This window comes from Pleurodeles waltl, chromosome 2_2 (assembly GCF_031143425.1).
Source record: "Pleurodeles waltl isolate 20211129_DDA chromosome 2_2, aPleWal1.hap1.20221129, whole genome shotgun sequence".
Lineage (NCBI taxonomy): Eukaryota > Metazoa > Chordata > Amphibia > Caudata > Salamandridae > Pleurodeles > Pleurodeles waltl.
The window spans coordinates 184523905-184546175 of record NC_090439.1 but is presented as its reverse complement, the minus strand read 5'-3'; positions in this window follow the sequence as shown (position 1 = coordinate 184546175).

The window sequence follows — 22271 nt, the reverse complement described above, 5'->3', positions numbered from 1 at the left end:
CAGGTTCTGTTACCCAGAATCCTTTGCAAACCTCAAAATCTGGCTAGAGAAACACGTTTTCCTCACATTTTCGTGACAGAGAGTTCTAGAATCTGAGAGGAGCCACAAATTTCCTTCCACCCAGCGATCCCCCAAGTCTCCCGATAAAAATGATACCTAACTTGTGTGGGTAGGCCTAGCGCCCGTGACAGGAAATGCCCCAAAACACAACGTGGACACATCCCATTTTTTGACAGAAAACAGAGGTGTTTTTTGGAAAGTGTCTACCTGTAGATTTTGGCCTCTACCTCAGCCGGCACCGAGGGAAACCTACCTAACCTGTGCATTTTTGAAAACTAGAGACCTAGGGGAATCCAAGATGGGGTGACTTGTGGGGCTCTGACCGGGCTATCTTACCCAGAATCCTTTGCAAACCTCAAAATCTGGCTAAAGAAACACATGTTCCTCATATTTTGGCGACAGAAAGTTCTTGAATCTGAGAGAAGCCACAAATTTCCTCCCACCCAGCGTTCCCCCAAGTGTCCTGATAAAAATGATACCTCACTTGTGTGGGTAGGCCTAGCACCCGTGACAGGAAATGCCCCAAAACACAACGTGGACACATCCCATTTTTTGACAGAAAACAGAAGTGTTTTTTGCAAAGTGCCTACCTGTAGATTTTGGCCTCTAGCTCAGCCATCACCTAGGGAAAACTGCCAAACCTGTGCATTTTTAAAAACTAGAGACCTAGGACAATCCAAGATGGGGTGACTTCTGGGGCTCTGACCAGGTTCTGTTACCCAGAATCCTTTGCAAACCTCACAATTTGGCTAAAAAAACACATTTTCCTCACATTTTGGTGACAGAAAGTTCTGGAATCTGAGAGGAACCACAAATTTCCTCCCACCCAGCGTTCTCCCAAGTCTATCGATAAAAATGATACCTCACTTATGTGGGTAGTCCTAGCGCCCGTGACAGGAAATGCCCCAGAACACAACATGGACACATCCCAGTTTTTGACAGATAACAGAGGTGTTTTTTGCAAAGTGCCTACCTGTAGATTTTGGCCTCTAGCTCAGCCGGCACCTAGGGAAACCTGCCAAACCTGTGCATTTATGAAAACTAGAGACCAAGGGGAATCCAAGATAGGGTGACTTGTGGGGCTCTGACCAGGTTCTGTTACCCAGGATCCTTTGCAAACCTCAAAATCTGGCTAAAGAAACATGTTTTCCTCACATTTTGGTGACAGAGAGTTCTAGAATCTGAGAGGAGCCACAAATTTCCTTCCACCCAGCGATCCCCCAAGTCTCCCGATAAAAATGATACCTAACTTGTGTGGGTAGGCCTAGCACCCGTGACAGGAAATACCCCAAAACACAACATGGACACATCCCATTTTTTGACAGAAAACAGAGTTGTTTTTGGAAAGTGTGTACCAGTAGATTTTGGCTTCTACCTCAGCCAGCACTGAGGGAAACCTACCTAACCTGTGCATTTTTTTAAAATAGAGACCTAGGGGAATCCATGATGGGGTGGCTTGTGGGGCTCTGACCAAGTTCTGTTACCCAGAATCCTTTGCAAATCACAAAATCTGGCTAAAGAAACATGTTTTCCTCACATTTTGGTGACAGAAAGTTCTGGAATCTGAGAGGAGCCACAAATTTCCTTCCACCAAGCGTTCCCCCAAGTGTCCTGATAAAAATGATACCTCACTTGTGTGGGTAGGCCTAGCGCCCGTGACAGGAAATACCCCAAAACACAACGTGGACACATCCCAATTTTTGACAGAAAACTGAGGTGTTTTTTGCAAAGTGCCTACCTGTAGATTTTGGCCTCTACCTCAGCCGGCACCGAGGGAAACCTACCTAACCTGTGCATTTTTGAAAACTAGAGACCTAGGGGAATCCAAGATGGGGTGACTTGTGGGGCTCTGACCGGGCTATCTTACCCAGAATCCTTTGCAAACCTCAAAATCTGGCTAAAGAAACACATGTTCCTCATATTTTGGCGACAGAAAGTTCTTGAATCTGAGAGAAGCCACAAATTTCCTCCCACCCAGCGTTCCCCCAAGTGTCCTGATAAAAATGATACCTCACTTGTGTGGGTAGGCCTAGCACCCGTGACAGGAAATGCCCCAAAACACAACGTGGACACATCCCATTTTTTGACAGAAAACAGAAGTGTTTTTTGCAAAGTGCCTACCTGTAGATTTTGGCCTCTAGCTAAGCCATCACCTAGGGAAACCTGCAAAACCTGTGCATTTTTAAAAACTAGATACCTAGGACAATCCAAGATGGGGTGACTTGTGGGGCTCTGACCAGGTTCTGTTATCCAGAATCCTTTGCAAACCTCACAATTTGGCAAAAAAAACACATTTTACTCAAATTTTGGTGACAGAAAGTTCTGGAATCTGAGAGGAACCACAAATTTCCTCCCACCCAGCATTCCCCCAAGTCTCCCGATAAAAATTATACATCACTTATGTGGGTAGTCCTAGCGCCCGTGACAGCAAATGCCCCAGAACACAACGTGGACACATCCCATTTTTTGACAGATAACAGAGGTGTTTTTTGCAAAGTGCCTACCTGTAGATTTTGGCCTCTAGCTCAGCCGGCACCCAGGGAAACCTGCCCAACCTGTGCATTTGTGAAAACTAGATATCAAGGGGAATCCAAGATGGGGTGACTTGTGGAGCTCTGACCAGGTTCTGTTACCCAGAATCCTTTGCAAACCTCAAAATCTGGCTAGAGGAACAAGTTTTCCTCACATTTTCGTGACAGAGAGTTCTAGAATCTGAGAGGAGCCACAAATTTCCTTCCACCCAGCGATCCCCAAGTCTCCCGATAAAAATGATACGTAACTTGTGTGGGTAGGCCTAGCGCCCGTGACAGGAAATGCCCCAAAACACAATGTGGACACATCCCATTTTTTGACAGAAAACAGAGGTGTTTTTTGGAAAGTGCCTACCTGTAGATTTTGGCCTCTACCTCAGCCGGCACCTAGGGAAACCTGCCAAACCTGTGCATTTGTGAAAACTAGAGACCTAGGGGAATCTAAGATAGGGTGACTTGTGGGGCTCTGACCAGGTTCTGTTACCCAGAATCCTTTGCAAACCTCAAAATCTGGCTAGAGAAACACGTTTTTCTCACATTTTCGTGAGAGAGAGTTCTAGAATCTGAGAGGAGCCACAAATTTCCTTCCACCCAGCGATCCCCCAAGTCTCCCGATAAAAATGATACCTAACTTGTGTGGGTAGGCCTAGCGCCCGTGACAGGAAATGCCCCAAAACACAACGTGGACACATCCCATTTTTTGACAGAAAACAGAGGTGTTTTTTGGAAAGTGTCTACCTGTAGATTTTGGCCTCTACTTCAGCCGGCACCTAGGGAAACCTGCCAAACCTGTGCATTTGTGAAAACTAGATACCAAAGGGAATCCAAGATGGGGTGACTTGTGGAGCTCTGACCAGGTTCTGTTACCCAGAATCCTTTGCAAACCTCAAACTCTGGCTAAAGAAACACGTTTTCCTCACATTTTGGTGACAGAAATTTCTGGAATCTGAGAGGAGCCACAAATTTACTTCCACCCAGCGTTCCCCCAAGTCTCCCGATAAAAATGGTACCTAACTTGGGTGGGTAGGCCTAGCGCCCGTGACAGAAAATGCCCCAAAACACAATGTGGACACATCCCATTTTTTGACAGAAAACAGAGGTGTTTTTTGGAAAGTGCCTACCTGTAGATTTTGGCCTCTACCTCAGCCGGCACCTAGGGAAACCTGCCAAACCTGTGCATTTGTGAAAACTAGAGACCTAGGGGAATCTAAGATAGGGTGACTTGTGGGGCTCTGACCAGGTTCTGTTACCCAGAATCCTTTGCAAACCTCAAAATCTGGCTAGAGAAACACGTTTTCCTCACATTTTCGTGAGAGAGAGTTCTAGAATCTGAGAGGAGCCACAAATTTCCTTCCACCCAGCGATCCCCCAAGTCTCCCGATAAAAATGATACCTAACTTGTGTGGGTAGGCCTAGCGCCCGTGACAGGAAATGCCCCAAAACACAACGTGGACACATCCCATTTTTTGACAGAAAACAGAGGTGTTTTTTGGAAAGTGTCTACCTGTAGATTTTGGCCTCTACCGCAGCCGGCACCGAGGGAAACCTACCTAACCTGTGCATTTTTGAAAACTAGAGACCTAGGGGAATCCAAGATGGGGTGACTTGTGGGGCTCTGACCGGGCTATCTTACCCAGAATCCTTTGCAAACCTCAAAATCTGGCTAAAGAAACACATGTTCCTCATATTTTGGCGACAGAAAGTTCTTGAATCTGAGAGAAGCCACAAATTTCCTCCCACCCAGCGTTCCCCCAAGTGTCCTGATAAAAATGATACCTCACTTGTGTGGGTAGGCCTAGCACCTGTGACAGGAAATGCCCCAAAACACATCGTGGACACATCCCATTTTTTGACAGAAAACAGAAGTGTTTTTTGCAAAGTGCCTACCTGTAGATTTTGGCCTCTAGATCAGCCATCACCTAGGGAAACCTGCAAAACCTTTGCATTTTTAAAAACTAGATACCTAGGACAATCCAAGATGGGGTGACTTGTGGGGCTCTGACCAGGTTCTGTTACCCAGAATCCTTTGCAAACTTCACAATTTGGCAAAAAAAACACATTTTACTCACATTTTGGTGACAGAAAGTTCTGGAATCTGAGAGGAACCACAAATTTCCTCCCACCCAGCATTCCCCCAAGTCTCCCGATAAAAATTATACCTCACTTATGTGGGTAGTCCTAGCGCCCGTGACAGGAAATGCCCCAGAACACAACGTGGACACATCCCATTTTTTGACAGATAACAGAGGTGTTTTTTGCAAAGTGACTACCTGTAGATTTTGGCCTCTAGCTAAACCGGCACCCAGGGAAACCTGCCAAACCTGTGCATTTGTGGAAACTAGATACCAAGGGGAATCCAAGATGGGGTGACTTGTGGAGCTCTGACCAGGTTCTGTTACCCAGAATCCTTTGCAAACCTCAAAATCTGGCTAGAGAAACAAGTTTTCCTCACATTTTCGTGACAGAGAGTTCTAGAATCTGAGAGGAGTCACAAATTTCCTTCCACCCAGCGATCCCCCAAGTCTCCCGATAAAAATGATACCTAACTTGTGTGGGTAGGCCTAGCGCCCGTGACAGGAAATGCCCCAAAACACAACGTGGACACATCCAATTTTTTGACAGAAAACAGAGGTGTTTTTTGGAAAGGGTCTACCTGTAGATTTTGGCCTCTACTTCAGCCGGCACCTAGGGAAACCTGCCAAACCTGTGCATTTGTGAAAACTAGATACCAAGGGGAATCCAAGATGGGGTGACTTGTGGAGCTCTGACCAGGTTCTGTTACCCAGAATCCTTTGCAAACCTCAAAATCTGGCTAAAGAAACACGTTTTCCTCACATTTTGGTGACAGAAATTTCTGGAATCTGAGAGGAGCCACAAATTAACTTCCACCCAGCGTTCCCCCAAGTCTCCCGATAAAAATGGTACCTAACTTGGGTGGGTAGGCCTAGCGCCCGTGACAGAAAATGCCCCAAAACACAATGTGGACACATCCCATTTTTTGACAGAAAACAGAGGTGTTTTTTGGAAAGTGCCTACCTGTAGATTTTGGCCTCTACCTCAGCCGGCACCTAGGGAAACCTGCCAAACCTGTGCATTTGTGAAAACTAGAGACCTAGGGGAATCTAAGATAGGGTGACTTGTGGGGCTCTGACCAGGTTCTGTTACCCAGAATCCTTTGCAAACCTCAAAATCTGGCTAGAGAAACACGTTTTCCTCACATTTTGGTGACAGAGAGTTCTAGAATCTGAGAGGAGCCACAAATTTCCTTCCACCCAGCGATCCCCCAAGTCTCCCGATAAAAATGATACCTAACTTGTGTGGGTAGGCCTAGCGCCCGTGACAGGAAATGCCCCAAAACACAACGTGGACACATCCCATTTTTTGACAGAAAACAGAGGTGTTTTTTGGAAAGTGTCTACCTGTAGATTTTGGCCTCTACCTCAGCCGGCACCGAGGGAAACCTACCTAACCTGTGCATTTTTGAAAACTAGAGACCTAGGGGAATCCAAGATGGGGTGACTTGTGGGGCTCTGACCGGGCTATCTTACCCAGAATCCTTTGCAAACCTCAAAATCTGGCTAAAGAAACACATGTTCCTCATATTTTGGCGACAGAAAGTTCTTGAATCTGAGAGAAGCCACAAATTTCCTCCCACCCAGCGTTCCCCCAAGTGTCCTGATAAAAATGATACCTCACTTGTGTGGGTAGGCCTAGCACCCGTGACAGGAAATGCCCCAAAACACAACGTGGACACATCCCATTTTTTGACAGAAAACAGAGGTGTTTTTTGCAAAGTGCCTACCTGTAGATTTTGGCCTCTAGCTCAGCCATCACCTAGGGAAAACTGCCAAACCTGTGCATTTTTAAAAACTAGAGACCTAGGACAATCCAAGATGGGGTGACTTCTGGGGCTCTGACCAGGTTCTGTTACCCAGAATCCTTTGCAAACCTCACAATTTGGCTAAAAAAACACATTTTCCTCACATTTTGGTGACAGAAAGTTCTGGAATCTGAGAGGAACCACAAATTTCCTCCCACCCAGCGTTCTCCCAAGTCTATCGATAAAAATTATACCTCACTTATGTGGGTAGTCCTAGCGCCCGTGACAGGAAATGCCCCAGAACACAACATGGACACATCCCAGTTTTTGACAGATAACAGAGGTGTTTTTTGCAAAGTGCCTACCTGTAGATTTTGGCCTCTAGCTCAGCCGGCACCTAGGGAAACCTGCCAAACCTGTGCATTTGTGAAAACTAGAGACCAAGGGGAATCTAAGATAGGGTGACTTGTGGGGCTCTGACCAGGTTCTGTTACCCAGAATCCTTTGCAAACCTCAAAATCTGGCTAGAGAAACACGTTTTCCTCACATTTTCGTGACAGAGAGTTCTAGAATCTGAGAGGAGCCACAAATTTCCTTCCACCCAGCGATCCCCCAAGTCTCCCGATAAAAATGATACCTAACTTGTGTGGGTAGGCCTAGCGCCCGTGACAGGAAATGCCCCAAAACACAACGTGGACACATCCCATTTTTTTGACAGAAAACAGGTGTTTTTTGGAAAGTGTCTACCTGTAGATTTTGGCCTCTACCTCAGCCGGCACCGAGGGAAACCTACCTAACCTGTGCATTTTTGAAAACTAGAGACCTAGGGGAATCCAAGATGGGGTGACTTGTGGGGCTCTGACTGGGCTATCTTACCCAGAATCCTTTGCAAACCTCAAAATCTGGCTAAAGAAACACATGTTCCTCATATTTTGGCGACAGAAAGTTCTTGAATCTGAGAGAAGCCACAAATTTCCTCCCACCCAGCGTTCCCCCAAGTGTCCTGATAAAAATGATACCTCACTTGTGTGGGTAGGCCTAGCACCCGTGACAGGAAATGCCCCAAAACACAACGTGGACACATCCCATTTTTTGACAGATGACAGAGGTGTTTTTTGCAAAGTGCCTACCTGTAGATTTTGGCCTCTAGCTCAGCCGGCACCCAGGGAAACCTGCCAAACCTGTGCATTTGTGGAAACTAGATACCAAGGGGAATCCAAGATGGGGTGACTTGTGGAGCTCTGACCAGGTTCTGTTACCCAGAATCCTTTGCAAACCTCAAAATCTGGCTAGAGAAACAAGTTTTCCTCACATTTTCGTGACAGAGAGTTCTAGAATCTGAGAGGAGCCACAAATTTCCTTCCACCCAGCGATCCCCAAGTCTCCCGATAAAAATGATACCTAACTTGTGTGGGTAGGCCTAGCGCCCGTGACAGGAAATGCCCCAAAACACAACGTGGACACATCCAATTTTTTGACAGAAAACAGAGGTGTTTTTTGGAAAGGGTCTACCTGTAGATTTTGGCCTCTACTTCAGCCGGCACCTAGGGAAACCTGCCAAACCTGTGCATTTGTGAAAATTAGAGACCTAGGGGAATCTAAGATAGGGTGACTTGTGGGGCTCTGACCAGGTTCTGTTACCCAGAATCCTTTGCAAACCTCAAAATCTGGCTAGAGAAACAAGTTTTCCTCACATTTTCGTGACAGAGAGTTCTAGAATCTGAGAGGAGCCACAAATTTCCTTCCACCCAGCGATCCCCCAAGTCTCCCGATAAAAATGATACCTAACTTGTGTGGGTAGGCCTAGCGCCCGTGACAGGAAATGCCCCAAAACACAACGTGGACACATCCCATTTTTTTGACAGAAAACAGAGGTGTTTTTTGGAAAGTGTCTACCTGTAGATTTTGGCCTCTACCGCAGCCGGCACCGAGGGAAACCTACCTAACCTGTGCATTTGTGAAAACTAGAGACCTAGGGGAATCTAATATAGGGTGACTTGTGGGGCTCTGACCGGGCTATCTTACCCAGAATCCTTTGCAAACCTCAAAATCTGGCTAAAGAAACACATGTTCCTCATATTTTGGCGACAGAAAGTTCTTGAATCTGAGAGAAGCCACAAATTTCCTCCCACCCAGCGTTCCCCCAAGTGTCCTGATAAAAATGATACCTCACTTGTGTGGGTAGGCCTAGCACCCGTGACAGGAAATGCCCCAAAACACAACGTGGACACATCCCATTTTTTGACAGAAAACAGAAGTGTTTTTTGCAAAGTGCCTACCTGTAGATTTTGGCCTCTAGCTCAGCCATCACCTAGGGAAACCTGCAAAACCTGTGCATTTTTAAAAACTAGATACCTAGGACAATCCAAGATGGGGTGACTTGTGGGGCTCTGACCAGGTTCTGTTACCCAGAATCCTTTGCAAACCTCACAATTTGGCAAAAAAAACACATTTTACTCACATTTTGGTGACAGAAAGTTCTGGAATCTGAGAGAAACCACAAATTTCCTCCCACCCAGCATTCCCCCAAGTCTCCCGATAAAAATTATACCTCACTTATGTGGGTAGTCCTAGCGCCCGTGACAGGAAATGCCCCAGAACACAACGTGGACACTTCCCATTTTTTGACAGATAACAGAGGTGTTTTTTGCAAAGTGCCTACCTGTAGATTTTGGCCTCTAGCTCAGCCGGCACCCAGGGAAACCTGCCAAACCTGTGCATTTGTGGAAACTAGATACCAAGGGGAATCCAAGATGGGGTGACTTGTGGAGCTCTGACCAGGTTCTGTTACCCAGAATCCTTTGCAAACCTCAAAATCTGGCTAGAGAAACAAGTTTTCCTCACATTCTTGTGACAGAGAGTTCTAAAATCTGAGAGGAGCCACAAATTTCCTTCCACCCAGCGATCCCCAAAGTCTCCCGATAAAAATGATACCTAACTTGTGTGGGTAGGCCTAGCGCCCGTGACAGGAAATGCCCCAAAACACAACGTGGACACATCCAATTTTTTGACAGAAAACAGAGGTGTTTTTTGGAAAGGGTCTACCTGTAGCTTTTGGCCTCTACTTCAGCCGGCACCTAGGGAAACCTGCCAAACCTGTGCATTTGTGAAAATTAGAGACCTAGGGGAATCTAAGATAGGGTGACTTGTGGGGCTCTGACCAGGTTCTGTTACCCAGAATCCTTTGCAAACCTCAAAATCTGGCTAGAGAAACAAGTTTTCCTCACATTTTCGTGACAGAGAGTTCTAGAATCTGAGAGGAGCCACAAATTTCCTTCCACCCAGCGATCCCCCAAGTCTCCCGATAAAAATTATACCTCACTTATGTGGGTAGTCCTAGCGCCCGTGACAGGAAATGCCCCAGAACACAACGTGGACATATCCCATTTTTTGACAGATAACAGAGGTGTTTTTTGCAAAGTGCCTACCTGTAGATTTTGGCCTCTAGCTCAGCCGGCACCTAGGGAAACCTGCCAAACCTGTGCATTTGTGAAAACTAGATACCAAGGGGAATCCAAGATGGGGTGACTTGGTGGGCTCTGACCAGGTTCTGTTACCCAGAATCCTTTGCAAACCTCAAAATCTGGCTAAAGAAACACGTTTTCCTCACATTTTGGTGACAGAAATTTCTGGAATCTGAGAGGAGCCACAAATTTACTTCCACCCAGCGTTCCCCCAAGTCTCCCGATAAAAATGGTACCTAACTTGGGTGGGTAGGCCCAGCGCCCGTGACAGAAAATGCCCCAAAACACAATGTGGACACATCCCATTTTTTGACAGAAAACAGAGGTGTTTTTTGGAAAGTGTCTACCTGTAGATTTTGGCCTCTACCTCAGCCGGCACCGAGGGAAACCTACCTAACCTGTGCATTTTTGAAAACTAGAGACCTAGGGGAATCCAAGATGGGGTGACTTGTGGGGCTCTGACCGGGCTATCTTACCCAGAATCCTTTGCAAACCTCAAAATCTGGCTAAAGAAACACATGTTCCTCATATTTTGGCGACAGAAAGTTCTTGAATCTGAGAGAAGCCACAAATTTCCTCCCACCCAGCGTTCCCCCAAGTGTCCTGATAAAAATGATACCTCACTTGTGTGGGTAGGCCTAGCACCCGTGACAGGAAATGCCCCAAAACACAACGTGGACACATCCCATTTTTTGACAGATAACAGAGGTGTTTTTTGCAAAGTGCCTACCTGTAGATTTTGGCCTCTACCTCAGCCGGCACCCAGGGAAACCTGCCAAACCTGTGCATTTGTGGAAACTAGATACCAAGGGGAATCCAAGATGGGGTGACTTGTGGAGCTCTGACCAGGTTCTGTTACCCAGAATCCTTTGCAAACCTCAAAATCTGGCTAGAGAAACAAGTTTTCCTCACATTTTCATGACAGAGAGATCTAGAATCTGAGAGGAGCCACAAATTTCCTTCCACCCAGCGATCCCCCAAGTCTCCCGATAAAAATGATACCTAACTTGTGTGGGTAGGCCTAGCGCCCGTGACAGGAAATGCCCCAAAACACAACGTGGACACATCCAATTTTTTGACAGAAAACAGAGGTGTTTTTTGGAAAGGGTCTACCTGTAGATTTTGTCCTCTACTTCAGCCGGCACCTAGGGAAACCTGCCAAACCTGTGCATTTGTGAAAATTAGAGACCTAGGGGAATCTAAGATAGGGTGACTTGTGGGGCTCTGACCAGGTTCTGTTACCCAGAATCCTTTGCAAACCTCAAAATCTGGCTAGAGAAACAAGTTTTCCTCACATTTTCGTGACAGAGAGTTCTAGAATCTGAGAGGAGCCACAAATTTCCTTCCACCCAGCGATCCCCCAAGTCTCCCGATAAAAATGGTACCTAACTTGGGTGGGTAGGCCCAGCGCCCGTGACAGAAAATGCCCCAAAACACAATGTGGACACATCCCATTTTTTGACAGAAAACAGAGGTGTTTTTTGGAAAGTGTCTACCTGTAGATTTTGGCCTCTACCTCAGCCGGCACCGAGGGAAACCTACCTAACCTGTGCATTTTTGAAAACTAGAGACCTAGGGGAATCCAAGATGGGGTGACTTGTGGGGCTCTGACCGGGCTATCTTACCCAGAATCCTTTGCAAACCTCAAAATCTGGCTAAAGAAACACATGTTCCTCATATTTTGGCGACAGAAAGTTCTTGAATCTGAGAGAAGCCACAAATTTCCTCCCACCCAGCGTTCCCCCAAGTGTCCTGATAAAAATGATACCTCACTTGTGTGGGTAGGCCTAGCACCCGTGACAGGAAATGCCCCAAAACACAACGTGGACACATCCCATTTTTTGACAGATAACAGAGGTGTTTTTTGGAAAGTGCCTACCTGTAGATTTTGGCCTCTACCTCAGCCGGCACCTAGGGAAACCTGCCAAACCTGTGCATTTGTGAAAACTAGAGACCTAGGGGAATCTAAGATAGGGTGACTTGTGGGGCTCTGACCAGGTTCTGTTACCCAGAATCCTTTGCAAACCTCAAAATCTGGCTAGAGAAACACGTTTTCCTCACATTTTCGTGACAGAGAGTTCTAGAATCTGAGAGGAGCCACAAATTTCCTTCCACCCAGCGATCCCCCAAGTCTCCCAATAAAAATGATACCTAACTTGTGTGGGTAGGCCTAGCGCCCGTGACAGGAAATGCCCCAAAACACAACGTGGACACATCCCATTTTTTGACAGAAAACAGAGGTGTTTTTTGGAAAGTGTCTACCTGTAGATTTTGGCCTCTACCTCAGCCGGCACCGAGGGAAACCTACCTAACCTGTGCATTTTTGAAAACTAGAGACCTAGGGGAATCCAAGATGGGGTGACTTGTGGGGCTCTGACCGGGCTATCTTACCCAGAATCCTTTGCAAACCTCAAAATCTGGCTAAAGAAACACATGTTCCTCATATTTTGGCGACAGAAAGTTCTTGAATCTGAGAGAAGCCACAAATTTCCTCCCACCCAGCGTTCCCCCAAGTGTCCTGATAAAAATGATACCTCACTTGTGTGGGTAGGCCTAGCACCCGTGACAGGAAATGCCCCAAAACACAACGTGGACACATCCCATTTTTTGACAGAAAACAGAGGTGTTTTTTGCAAAGTGCCTACCTGTAGATTTTGGCCTCTAGCTCAGCCATCACCTAGGGAAAACTGCCAAACCTGTGCATTTTTAAAAACTAGAGACCTAGGACAATCCAAGATGGGGTGACTTCTGGGGCTCTGACCAGGTTCTGTTACCCAGAATCCTTTGCAAACCTCACAATTTGGCTAAAAAAACACATTTTCCTCACATTTTGGTGACAGAAAGTTCTGGAATCTGAGAGGAACCACAAATTTCCTCCCACCCAGCGTTCTCCCAAGTCTATCGATAAAAATTATACCTCACTTATGTGGGTAGTCCTAGCGCCCGTGACAGGAAATGCCCCAGAACACAACATGGACACATCCCAGTTTTTGACAGATAACAGAGGTGTTTTTTGCAAAGTGCCTACCTGTAGATTTTGGCCTCTAGCTCAGCCGGCACCTAGGGAAACCTGCCAAACCTGTGCATTTGTGAAAACTAGAGACCAAGGGGAATCTAAGATAGGGTGACTTGTGGGGCTCTGACCAGGTTCTGTTACCCAGAATCCTTTGCAAACCTCAAAATCTGACTAGAGAAACACGTTTTCCTCACATTTTCGTGACAGAGAGTTCTAGAATCTGAGAGGAGCCACAAATTTCCTTCCACCCAGCGATCCCCCAAGTCTCCTGATAAAAATGATACCTAACTTGTGTGGGTAGGCCTAGCGCCCGTGACAGGAAATGCCCCAAAACACAACGTGGACACATCCCATTTTTTTGACAGAAAACAGAGGTGTTTTTTGGAAAGTGTCTACCTGTAGATTTTGGCCTCTACCTCAGCCGGCACCGAGGGAAACCTACCTAACCTGTGCATTTTTGAAAACTAGAGACCTAGGGGAATCCAAGATGGGGTGACTTGTGGGGCTCTGACTGGGCTATCTTACCCAGAATCCTTTGCAAACCTCAAAATCTGGCTAAAGAAACACATGTTCCTCATATTTTGGCGACAGAAAGTTCTTGAATCTGAGAGAAGCCACAAATTTCCTCCCACCCAGCGTTCCCCCAAGTGTCCTGATAAAAATGATACCTCACTTGTGTGGGTAGGCCTAGCACCCGTGACAGGAAATGCCCCAAAACACAACGTGGACACATCCCATTTTTTGACAGATAACAGAGGTGTTTTTTGCAAAGTGCCTACCTGTAGATTTTGGCCTCTAGCTCAGCCGGCACCCAGGGAAACCTGCCAAACCTGAGCATTTGTGGAAACTAGATACCAAGGGGAATCCAAGATGGGGTGACTTGTGGAGCTCTGACCAGGTTCTGTTACCCAGAATCCTTTGCAAACCTCAAAATCTGGCTAGAGAAACAAGTTTTCCTCACATTTTCGTGACAGAGAGTTCTAGAATCTGAGAGGAGCCACAAATTTCCTTCCACCCAGCGATCCCCAAGTCTCCCGATAAAAATGATACCTAACTTGTGTGGGTAGGCCTAGCGCCCGTGACAGGAAATGCCCCAAAACACAACGTGGACACATCCAATTTTTTGACAGAAAACAGAGGTGTTTTTTGGAAAGGGTCTACCTGTAGATTTTGGCCTCTACTTCAGCCGGCACCTAGGGAAACCTGCCAAACCTGTGCATTTGTGAAAATTAGAGACCTAGGGGAATCTAAGATAGGGTGACTTGTGGGGCTCTGACCAGGTTCTGTTACCCAGAATCCTTTGCAAACCTCAAAATCTGGCTAGAGAAACAAGTTTTCCTCACATTTTCGTGACAGAGAGTTCTAGAATCTGAGAGGAGCCACAAATTTCCTTCCACCCAGCGATCCCCCAAGTCTCCCGATAAAAATGATACCTAACTTGTGTGGGTAGGCCTAGCGCCCGTGACAGGAAATGCCCCAAAACACAACGTGGACACATCCCATTTTTTTGACAGAAAACAGAGGTGTTTTTTGGAAAGTGTCTACCTGTAGATTTTGGCCTCTACCGCAGCCGGCACCGAGGGAAACCTACCTAACCTGTGCATTTGTGAAAACTAGAGACCTAGGGGAATCTAAGATAGGGTGACTTGTGGGGCTCTGACCGGGCTATCTTACCCAGAATCCTTTGCAAACCTCAAAATCTGGCTAAAGAAACACATGTTCCTCATATTTTGGCGACAGAAAGTTCTTGAATCTGAGAGAAGCCACAAATTTCCTCCCACCCAGCGTTCCCCCAAGTGTCCTGATAAAAATGATACCTCACTTGTGTGGGTAGGCCTAGCACCCGTGACAGGAAATGCCCCAAAACACAACGTGGACACATCCCATTTTTTGACAGAAAACAGAAGTGTTTTTTGCAAAGTGCCTACCTGTAGATTTTGGCCTCTAGCTCAGCCATCACCTAGGGAAACCTGCAAAACCTGTGCATTTTTAAAAACTAGATACCTAGGACAATCCAAGATGGGGTGACTTGTGGGGCTCTGACCAGGTTCTGTTACCCAGAATCCTTTGCAAACCTCACAATTTGGCAAAAAAAACACATTTTACTCACATTTTGGTGACAGAAAGTTCTGGAATCTGAGAGGAACCACAAATTTCCTCCCACCCAGCGTTCCCCCAAGTCTCCCGATAAAAATGGTACCTAACTTGGGTGGGTAGGCCTAGCGCCCGTGACAGAAAATGCCCCAAAACACAATGTGGACACATCCCATTTTTTGACAGAAAACAGAGGTGTTTTTTGGAAAGTGCCTACCTGTAGATTTTGGCCTCTACCTCAGCCGGCACCTAGGGAAACCTGCCAAACCTGTGCATTTGTGAAAACTAGAGACCTAGGGGAATCTAAGATAGGGTGACTTGTGGGGCTCTGACCAGGTTCTGTTACCCAGAATCCTTTGCAAACCTCAAAATCTGGCTAGAGAAACACGTTTTCCTCACATTTTCGTGACAGAGAGTTCTAGAATCTGAGAGGAGCCACAAATTTCCTTCCACCCAGCGATCCCCCAAGTCTCCCGATAAAAATGATACCTAACTTGTGTGGGTAGGCCTAGCGCCCGTGACAGGAAATGCCCCAAAACACAACGTGGACACATCCCATTTTTTGACAGAAAACAGAGGTGTTTTTTGGAAAGTGTCTACCTGTAGATTTTGGCCTCTACCTCAGCCGGCACCGAGGGAAACCTACCTAACCTGTGCATTTTTGAAAACTAGAGACCTAGGGGAATCCAAGATGGGGTGACTTGTGGGGCTCTGACCGGGCTATCTTACCCAGAATCCTTTGCAAACCTCAAAATCTGGCTAAAGAAACACATGTTCCTCATATTTTGGCGACAGAAAGTTCTTGAATCTGAGAGAAGCCACAAATTTCCTCCCACCCAGCGTTCCCCCAAGTGTCCTGATAAAAATGATACCTCACTTGTGTGGGTAGGCCTAGCACCCGTGACAGGAAATGCCCCAAAACACAACGTGGACACATCCCATTTTTTGACAGATAACAGAGGTGTTTTTTGCAAAGTGCCTACCTGTAGATTTTGGCCTCTACCTCAGCCGGCACCCAGGGAAACCTGCCAAACCTGTGCATTTGTGGAAACTAGATACCAAGGGGAATCCAAGATGGGGTGACTTGTGGAGCTCTGACCAGGTTCTGTTACCCAGAATCCTTTGCAAACCTCAAAATCTGGCTAGAGAAACAAGTTTTCCTCACATTTTCGTGACAGAGAGATCTAGGGCCATATTTATACTTTTTGGTGCAAAACTGCACTAAGGCAGTTTTGTCCCAAAAAGTTTTGCACCGGCTTGCACCATTTTTTAGCACCAGCTGGGCACCATATTTATGGAATGGTGCAAGCCGGTGCAAAGGGTAGGCTAGCTTAAAAAAAATGACGTTAGGCAGTTTTGAGTCAAAATAAATGATTCTGACCAGATTAACATCATTTTTTGACGCTAAGGGGCATATTTACACTCTGTTTGCACTGAATTAGCGTCATTTTTTTTTAACTCTAATTCAGTGCAAAACTAACTCCATATTTATACTAGCACCAAATTTATGGAGTTAAAGTAATTTTTTGGAAGTGGAAACCTACCTTGCCTTAATGAGATGCAAGGTAGGCGTTCCCGTGCAAAAAAATGACTCTATGGCCTTAACACCATATTTATACTCCCATGTAAAAATGGTGCAAGGGAGGGAGGATGGGTAAAAAAATGGGGCAAAGCTTGCTTTGCCCCATTTTTTAAGACCTGGGTCAGGGCAGGTGTTAGGGGGCCTGTGGCCCTATTTCCATGGTGGAACACCATGGAATAAGCCCAGAGGTGCCCTCCCTAGGCCCTAGGGGCACCCCCACCCACACTAGAGGGACTGCGAGGATGGGGGACCCCATCCCAGGTAAGTACAGGTAAGTGCATTTTATTTTTGAAAGTGCCATAGGGGGCCCTGAAATGGGCCCCAATACATGGCGCTGGGTGCAATGGCAATGCCCAGGGGACCCCTGTCCTCTGTGCTGGCCACTGGGGTGGTGGGCATGACTCCTGCCTTTTCTAAGGCAGGAGTCATGTGGCATGGTAGGTTTAGCACCATAAAATGACGCTAATCTAGTTAGAGTCATTTTTATTACTCTAACCTGCCTAAAGCCATTTTTTGGTGCTAAACCCTCTTCTTCCATACTGCCAGCCCCACCCGACTAAAGTCATTTTTTAAAACTCTAGCCTACCCTTTGCACCGGCTTGCACCATTCCATAAATATGGTGCCCGGCTGGTGCACAGAAATGGTGCAAGCCGGTGCTAAACGTTTTGGTGCAAAACTGAGTTAGTGCAGTTTTGCAGCAAAAAGTATAAATAAGGGCCAATATTTTGTAAGTTTGCGCCACTTTTGTGTCATAAAATGACGTTAATGCGGTGCAAAAAAAGTTTAAATCAGGGCCTTGGTGCTAGATGGGTCTAGCACCAAAGTATAAATATGGAGTTAGTTTTGCACCGAATTAGAGTAAAACAAAATGACACTAATTCGGTGCAAACAGAGTATAAATATGCCGCAGAATATAAATATGCCCCTAAATATGGCGTTAAGGCCATAGAGTCATTTTTGGCACGGGAACGCCTACCTTGCATCTCATTAAGGCAAAGTAGGTCTCCACTTTCAAAAAATGACATTAACTCCATAAATTTGGTGCTAGAGGGGTCTAGCACCAAAGTATAAATATGGAGTTAGTTTTGCACCGAATTAGAGTTAAAAAAAATGACACTAATTCGGTGCAAACAGAGTATAAATATGCCCCCTAGAATCTGAGAGGAGCCACAAATTTCCTTCCACCCAGCGATCACCCAAGTCTCCCGATAAAAATGATACCTAACTTGTGTGGGTAGGCCTAGCGCCCGTGACAGGAAATGCCCCAAAACACAACGTGGACACATCCAATTTTTTGACAGAAAACAGAGGTGTTTTTTGGAAAGGGTCTACCTGTAGATTTTGGCCTCTACTTCAGCCGGCACCTAGGGAAACCTGCCAAACCTGTGCATTTGTGAAAATTAGAGACCTAGGGGAATCTAAGATAGGGTGACTTGTGGGGCTCTGACCAGGTTCTGTTACCCAGAATCCTTTGCAAACCTCAAAATCTGGCTAGAGAAACAAGTTTTCCTCACATTTTCGTGACAGAGAGTTCTAGAATCTGAGAGGAGCCACAAATTTCCTTCCACCCAGCGATCCCCCAAGTCTCCCGATAAAAATGATACCTCACTTATGTGGGTAGTCCTAGCGCCCGTGACAGGAAATGCCCCAGAACACAACGTGGACACATCCCATTTTTTGACAGATAACAGAGGTGTTTTTTGCAAAGTGCCTACCTGTAGATTTTGGCCTCAAGCTCAGCCGGCACCTAGGGAAACCTGCCAAACCTGTGCATTTGTGAAAACTAGATACCAAGGGGAATCCAAGATGGGGTGACTTGTGGAGCTCTGACCAGGTTCTGTTACCCAGAATCCTTTGCAAACCTCAAAATCTGGCTAAAGAAACACGTTTTCCTCACATTTTGGTGACAGAAATTTCTGGAATCTGAGAGGAGCCACAAATTAACTTCCACCCAGCGTTCCCCCAAGTCTCCCGATAAAAATGGTACCTAACTTGGGTGGGTAGGCCTAGCGCCCGTGACAGAAAATGCCCCAAAACACAATGTGGACACATCCCATTTTTTGACAGAAAACAGAGGTGTTTTTTGGAAAGTGCCTACCTGTAGATTTTGGCCTCTACCTCAGCTGGCACCTAGGGAAACCTGCCAAACCTGTGCATTTGTGAAAACTAGAGACCTAGGGGAATCTAAGATAGGGTGACTTGTGGGGCTCTGACCAGGTTCTGTTACCCAGAATCCTTTGCAAACCTCAAAATCTGGCTAGAGAAACACGTTTTCCTCACATTTTCGTGACAGAGAGTTCTAGAATCTGAGAGGAGCCACAAATTTCCTTCCACCCAGCGATCCCCCAAGTCTCCCGATAAAAATGATACCTAACTTGTGTGGGTAGGCCTAGCGCCCGTGACAGGAAATGCCCCAAAACACAACGTGGACACATCCCATTTTTTGACAGAAAACAGAGGTGTTTTTTGGAAAGTGTCTACCTGTAGATTTTGGCCTCTACCTCAGCCGGCACCGAGGGAAACCTACCTAACCTGTGCATTTTTGAAAACTAGAGACCTAGGGGAATCCAAGATGGGGTGACTTGTGGGGCTCTGACCGGGCTATCTTACCCAGAATCCTTTGCAAACCTCAAAATCTGGCTAAAGAAACACATGTTCCTCATATTTTGGCGACAGAAAGTTCTTGAATCTGAGAGAAGCCACAAATTTCCTCCCACCCAGCGTTCCCCCAAGTGTCCTGATAAAAATGATACCTCACTTGTGTGGGTAGGCCTAGCACCCGTGACAGGAAATGCCCCAAAACACAACGTGGACACATCCCATTTTTTGACAGAAAACAGAAGTGTTTTTTGCAAAGTGCCTACCTGTAGATTTTGGCCTCTAGCTCAGCCATCACCTAGGGAAAACTGCCAAACCTGTGCATTTTTAAAAACTAGAGACCTAGGACAATCCAAGATGGGGTGACTTCTGGGGCTCTGACCAGGTTCTGTTACCCAGAATCCTTTGCAAACCTCACAATTTGGCTAAAAAAACACATTTTCCTCACATTTTGGTGACAGAAAGTTCTGGAATCTGAGAGGAACCACAAATTTCCTCCCACCCAGCGTTCTCCCAAGTCTATCGATAAAAATGATACCTCACTTATGTGGGTAGTCCTAGCGCCCGTGACAGGAAATGCCCCAGAACACAACATGGACACATCCCAGTTTTTGACAGATAACAGAGGTGTTTTTTGCAAAGTGCCTACCTGTAGATTTTGGCCTCTAGCTCAGCCGGCACCTAGGGAAACCTGCCAAACCTGTGCATTTATGAAAACTAGAGACCAAGGGGAATCCAAGATAGGGTGACTTGTGGGGCTCTGACCAGGTTCTGTTACCCAGGATCCTTTGCAAACCTCAAAATCTGGCTAAAGAAACATGTTTTCCTCACATTTTGGTGACAGAGAGTTCTAGAATCTGAGAGGAGCCACAAATTTCCTTCCACCCAGCGATCCCCCAAGTCTCCCGATAAAAATGATACCTAACTTGTGTGGGTAGGCCTAGCACCCGTGACAGGAAATACCCCAAAACACAACATGGACACATCCCATTTTTTGACAGAAAACAGAGTTGTTTTTGGAAAGTGTGTACCAGTAGATTTTGGCTTCTACCTCAGCCAGCACTGAGGGAAACCTACCTAACCTGTGCATTTTTTTAAAATAGAGACCTAGGGGAATCCATGATGGGGTGGCTTGTGGGGCTCTGACCAAGTTCTGTTACCCAGAATCCTTTGCAAATCACAAAATCTGGCTAAAGAAACATGTTTTCCTCACATTTTGGTGACAGAAAGTTCTGGAATCTGAGAGGAGCCACAAATTTCCTTCCACCAAGCGTTCCCCCAAGTGTCCTGATAAAAATGATACCTCACTTGTGTGGGTAGGCCTAGCGCCCGTGACAGGAAATACCCCAAAACACAACGTGGACACATCCCAATTTTTGACAGAAAACTGAGGTGTTTTTTGCAAAGTGCCTACCTGTAGATTTTGGCCTCTACCTCAGCCGGCACCGAGGGAAACCTACCTAACCTGTGCATTTTTGAAAACTAGAGACCTAGGGGAATCCAAGATGGGGTGACTTGTGGGGCTCTGACCGGGCTATCTTACCCAGAATCCTTTGCAAACCTCAAAATCTGGCTAAAGAAACACATGTTCCTCATATTTTGGCGACAGAAAGTTCTTGAATCTGAGAGAAGCCACAAATTTCCTCCCACCCAGCGTTCCCCCAAGTGTCCTGATAAAAATGATACCTCACTTGTGTGGGTAGGCCTAGCACCCGTGACAGGAAATGCCCCAAAACACAACGTGGACACATCCCATTTTTTGACAGAAAACAGAAGTGTTTTTTGCAAAGTGCCTACCTGTAGATTTTGGCCTCTAGCTAAGCCATCACCTAGGGAAACCTGCAAAACCTGTGCATTTTTAAAAACTAGATACCTAGGACAATCCAAGATGGGGTGACTTGTGGGGCTCTGACCAGGTTCTGTTATCCAGAATCCTTTGCAAACCTCACAATTTGGCAAAAAAAACACATTTTACTCAAATTTTGGTGACAGAAAGTTCTGGAATCTGAGAGGAACCACAAATTTCCTCCCACCCAGCATTCCCCCAAGTCTCCCGATAAAAATTATACATCACTTATGTGGGTAGTCCTAGCGCCCGTGACAGCAAATGCCCCAGAACACAACGTGGACACATCCCATTTTTTGACAGATAACAGAGGTGTTTTTTGCAAAGTGCCTACCTGTAGATTTTGGCCTCTAGCTCAGCCGGCACCCAGGGAAACCTGCCCAACCTGTGCATTTGTGAAAACTAGATATCAAGGGGAATCCAAGATGGGGTGACTTGTGGAGCTCTGACCAGGTTCTGTTACCCAGAATCCTTTGCAAACCTCAAAATCTGGCTAGAGGAACAAGTTTTCCTCACATTTTCGTGACAGAGAGTTCTAGAATCTGAGAGGAGCCACAAATTTCCTTCCACCCAGCGATCCCCAAGTCTCCCGATAAAAATGATACGTAACTTGTGTGGGTAGGCCTAGCGCCCGTGACAGGAAATGCCCCAAAACACAATGTGGACACATCCCATTTTTTGACAGAAAACAGAGGTGTTTTTTGGAAAGTGCCTACCTGTAGATTTTGGCCTCTACCTCAGCCGGCACCTAGGGAAACCTGCCAAACCTGTGCATTTGTGAAAACTAGAGACCTAGGGGAATCTAAGATAGGGTGACTTGTGGGGCTCTGACCAGGTTCTGTTACCCAGAATCCTTTGCAAACCTCAAAATCTGGCTAGAGAAACACGTTTTTCTCACATTTTCGTGAGAGAGAGTTCTAGAATCTGAGAGGAGCCACAAATTTCCTTCCACCCAGCGATCCCCCAAGTCTCCCGATAAAAATGATACCTAACTTGTGTGGGTAGGCCTAGCGCCCGTGACAGGAAATGCCCCAAAACACAACGTGGACACATCCCATTTTTTGACAGAAAACAGAGGTGTTTTTTGGAAAGTGTCTACCTGTAGATTTTGGCCTCTACTTCAGCCGGCACCTAGGGAAACCTGCCAAACCTGTGCATTTGTGAAAACTAGATACCAAAGGGAATCCAAGATGGGGTGACTTGTGGAGCTCTGACCAGGTTCTGTTACCCAGAATCCTTTGCAAACCTCAAACTCTGGC